We start from the raw sequence: 4900 nt of genomic DNA, 5'->3' as shown, positions 1-4900 counted from the left end.
AACTAGATGACTGCATATCTAAACCATCTTTTTTTTAAGCAGTTTTATTGAGATATAATTAAATAACACAGAGTTCATGTGTTTAAAAGGTACAATTCAATATAAGCTATATTTCTTTTAACGAGCAACCAGACAATAGTATACATATGCTTTAAGTAAATGAACATGTGATAAAGGTGATAAATGAACATGTGATAAATGATTGGGAAGAAAAGTGTTTCCATTATTTCACAGCTATTTTAACTCTGAAATAGTTTTAAGCACTGGAATAGAGTTGAATAACAAATTTATTTTTAAGGTAACACATGCAATATACTTTCTTTGAGAAAATAAGCCTTTTTTATTCAGTGCATTTGCAAGCTACTCTGTTTATGCCATGCTAATTTGAATAATCCATTGTATATTTTATCAGACCATGACAAATGAATTCAATGAAAGGAAAGTATTTCATAACTTAATGCTACTATAGATTATACTTAGAGTGGAGGTATAAAAAATAGCTAAAGGAAGCTGCCATTTTAATTACCAAGCAGGTATATTATGTAATTTAATTTCTCATTAAAGAGAGAGAAAAACACTCTCGTATCTTAGTCGTCTTTAGCTAAAAATTGATGGATGTTTAATAATTGTCCCTTATTATTAACTATTTTTCAAATTTTCCTACTGAACAGCTCTTGCCATTGTTTAGCCATTTGGATTTTTTATTCTGCTAATTGCTTACTGATATTCTTTCCCCAGTTTTCCATTTAGTGTCCTAAATTTTTCTTATTGATGCATAGGAATTTCTTGTATATTCTAGATTAGAGGTGGACAAACTACAGCCTATAGGCCGAATCCTGCTCACCACCTATTTTTGTAAATAAGGTTTTGTTGGAACACAGTCATATTCGTTCAGCTGTGTGTCTGTGGCTGCTTTCATGCTACAACAGCAGAGTTGAGCAATTGCAACAAAGACCACCTGGTCCACAAAACCTAAAATCTTTACTAATTAACTATTTACAGAACAACCCATATTCTAGATATCTATCTCTTGTCCATTTTAGATATTGCAAATATTTTTTCCCAGTCCATTGCCCATCTATAAATTTTATTTATTAGGTCCTTTGTTGAACAGGATCATTAGCTTGCTGTAGTCAAATCCATTAATTTTTTGATTCATTGTTTGTATTTTGTGGGTCTTACCTAAAAAAGTTCTGACCTACCCCAAAGTCACAATAATATTCTACACTTCTATTTGCTTTAGAGTTGTACTTTCACAATGAGCCCTTTAATTTCTAGACTATATGATGTGAGGTAGGAAATCCAGGTTTATTTTTCTATGTAGAGTGAACTATCTTTAAAACAGTCATAATAGTGTTTTCCTTTGAAAATTGTTAAATAAAAGTTTAAAAAGTTCTTAATATGGTACCTGGAATGCTCCAGTTATTATTACTTATTTCCTGAATGCAGAATTATGACATAAATTTGCCCTGATATCTCAGTCCATGTGAATATTAGATATTGCCTCCTTTTGTTATGTCTTCTTGGCTTCCAGTGCCTTCAAGCTAGCTCTTGTTGTCCACTGTATCTCCAAAGCCTTGACTCTTTTAAACATTTCTTCCCTCTATCAAAATGAACCTAAAATTGTAATATTTAAGATGTTGGCTAAGAATTTTGCTCAAAATAACCTGTGTTTACAGGTGTGTTCACTGGTAGTAATATAGGCATTTAAATCTGGTCTTACCAAACAGTATCTTAACTCAGAAGGAGGCACCATGACAAACCAGTATAGGAGCAAATTTAGGGCAAGATGGATTTCGAGGACTAAATCAGACAATACTCTGTGTACAGTCTGGATTATTGTATTTCAAAATAAGCTCTTTTTAACACGTTTATTTGAACTTGTATTTTTTTTTTTTAATTAGAAAAGAGGCTAAACTTTTTTTTTTAATGTGCATTCTTTTATAGATTTTTTTAAATCTGCATCCTTGCCCATACTTCCCTACGGTGATAATCACCTTCTTACTACTTTTCAACATTCAGGACTCATATTTTTACAAAGGGTTTGCAAACACATTTGACCATACCTTAGCTTCTTTTACAGGTCCTTGACTTTCATACTTTATTCCTGGCATTCTTTTCTTCTTTTTCAGCCACTTTCTTTCCATCTTTTAATTGCTTCTAATTTTCTTTCTGGGCTTTATATATCACCAATAATCTACAATGGGAAGTAACATTTTACAATTTCCAGTATGTTAACTTCTCCAGTCCAGGATATTCCTTTTCTGTTGCGGACATACCTAGGAAAAAAGGGTTCGTAATCAGGATACTTTTTTTGCTTGGAGACTATAGAATCAGAACAGGAGATAGATAATGTAATTTTTTGGCCTTTATAGAAAAACAATTTCTTATTAGAAAAGAAATACACTTTCATTATAGAAAACATGTTAAATGAAAGTAAATTGCAATGTATTGGAAAAAATAAAATTATAGATAAACTGGTAAGCTGCTTTTTAAACTTGGCAGTGTATTACAAGCATTTTTCAATGTTATCAATCTAGAGTTATTTTAATGGCTATATAATATTGCAGTGTTAAACATGCCATAATTTAATCAATCCCTATTATTTCCAATTTTACAATATTAGAAACAAAGCTGTAAGGAATATCCTTATAGCTAAATCTTTTTTTGTATCTATGATTTTTTTTGATAATTCTAGAAATGCAAGATAATCCTAAAAGAAAAACTGGTGTCTTGAAATGTGAACAAAGCTTTATATATACATATTGCCTTGTTGTGTCCATTTTTTTCTGATAATTGGGTATGCAAAAGTGGTGTCTCATTTTAATTTGCATTTCTTTTGATTAGAAAAAAGATTGAACATTTTTAAGTGTATTAGCCATTTTGTTCTTTTTTGTTTATCCCCATCCTTTGTCCATTTTTCATGGAAGTGATTATTACTGCTTTTCATCATAAGCTCAGCTCTACCATTTGATTTGTTACATGAGAATATATTAAAATTAAGTATAATGCTTATTTTATATTTTTGTATATTATGATCTGTCACTCCTTGCCTTATGTTGTTCACCTTTGGTGATATGTTTTGCAAGTCTCAAGATTTTATAAATATTCACAAACATTTATGATTAACTTTATGATTTCATTTTTTTTTAACATTCAAATCTTTTAATCTACATGCAATATATTTTGATGTTGGTGCACAGTAGGGATATAACTTTCTGTTTTGTTATCCCCAAATGATTAACCAGTCAAATCAAAGGAGATGGTTAGTCTTAAGAGATATTTCATACCAGTCAGGAAGAGGCATAAATTTAGATTTTTTGAAGAAAATAGATATAAGTAAAATTATCTCTCATTTGATAAGTCATCCTTATTTATATAGGAGGCAACTCAGTTTACTTTTTCAACTCAGTAATACAGTGAATTGAAAATATATCTCACATGTTTTAATTGAATATTTTAAATTATTTTTTTTCCTTAAAGTGGTTTCGTTTTTATTGAAATAGCATTTCTCATTTCTAAACAATGTTTATTAGCAATCTGGAGATTATCCTTATATATCATTATCTAAAGGGTACTGTTTTCAGCAACTTAATTAAAATATTTTTTTGCCTCTTAGATTTTCAAGCTTTAATTCTCTCTGTGGATTGTTTTATTAGTCTTTAAGGGTTAAAATAAGTGTCTTTGGAATAGATGTCCTGATTTTAAAGTAAGTATCTTATCTTCATCTGATTTAGTTATATAATGACTAAGTATAGAATACAGCATTCCTTTATTACTTGTTCAAATATATGCATTAATTTTTGTCATAATTTAAAATAATGAAAATAAGAGGTAATGAGGACACCATGAATTTATATTTTATTTCTTGTTAAATTTTAACAACTTTTTCTATTCATAATAAATGATCAGTTTCAAAAAAGTTAGTTAACTGCTTTTTTTCCTCTATTTAAAATACTTTCCTTCTGAGCTCATTGTACTTGGTTTTTGAACTCACCAACTTTTAGAGTATGACTTTTGTAAATATGCTACTCCAAGACATGCTTAGTGGATTAAAAAGGTTCCATTTTTATTGCTCATCCCCATTCTACAGTCACTAGAACTGATAAATATATTCTTTTATTCATTTAGGAAATATTTATTGTGCATCTACTATGTTCTGTTCACTGTTCTGGGCTCTGAGGATATAGTAGTAAGACAATTTTTTCCTTTGCATTTTGTAAGAAAAAAATACCATTTATTTTTAAAACAATAAATACATGTTGAACACTACTAAGTGTTGTAGGCATGGAGTGGCAAGAGATTAAGTTAAGAAGGTTAGCAGAGGCCGAGTCTTAGAAATACATTAAGGAGGATGTAGAATTTAGCCTAATCACAAATAAGAAGTCATTGAAAGTTTCAAGCAAGAGAAGACCATAATCAGATTTGCGTTTTGGATGGCTCACCTTGGCTGAAGGTAAAGCATGGATTAGAAGGAAGCAAGTCTGGAGGCAATGAAATTGGTTAGGAGACTATTTCAGTCACCTCAGCAAGAGATGCTGGTGATATAGAATAGGATGGTGGCAGTAGAGATTGAAAGAGTAGAGGACAAACTCAAAAGTACAATCCACCGTACTTGATGGTTATATGTACTTTAGGTTCAAGAAGGACTCAAGAAGACTTTAGGTTTCTGGCTTGAACAATTAAATGATGGCGGTGCCATTAACAGAGCAAGAGGACCTCAGAAAAGAAGCAGTTCAGTTTGGAACTCGTGAGTTTAAATGCCTGGGAGGAATTCAGGTGGGACATTGGATGTACAGGTCTGGAACTCAGGAGAAATTAGTTGGCAATATCGTGTACAAGCTGATGCACCACAAATATGTAGTCGAACCCATGAAGGTGGATAGATAGTCTGGGGAGA

Source organism: Pteropus alecto, unplaced genomic scaffold (assembly GCF_000325575.1).
Source record: "Pteropus alecto unplaced genomic scaffold, ASM32557v1 scaffold23, whole genome shotgun sequence".
NCBI classification, from domain to species: domain Eukaryota; kingdom Metazoa; phylum Chordata; class Mammalia; order Chiroptera; family Pteropodidae; genus Pteropus; species Pteropus alecto.
The sequence above is the reverse complement of the archived record's forward strand: the minus strand, read 5'-3'. Positions refer to the sequence as shown.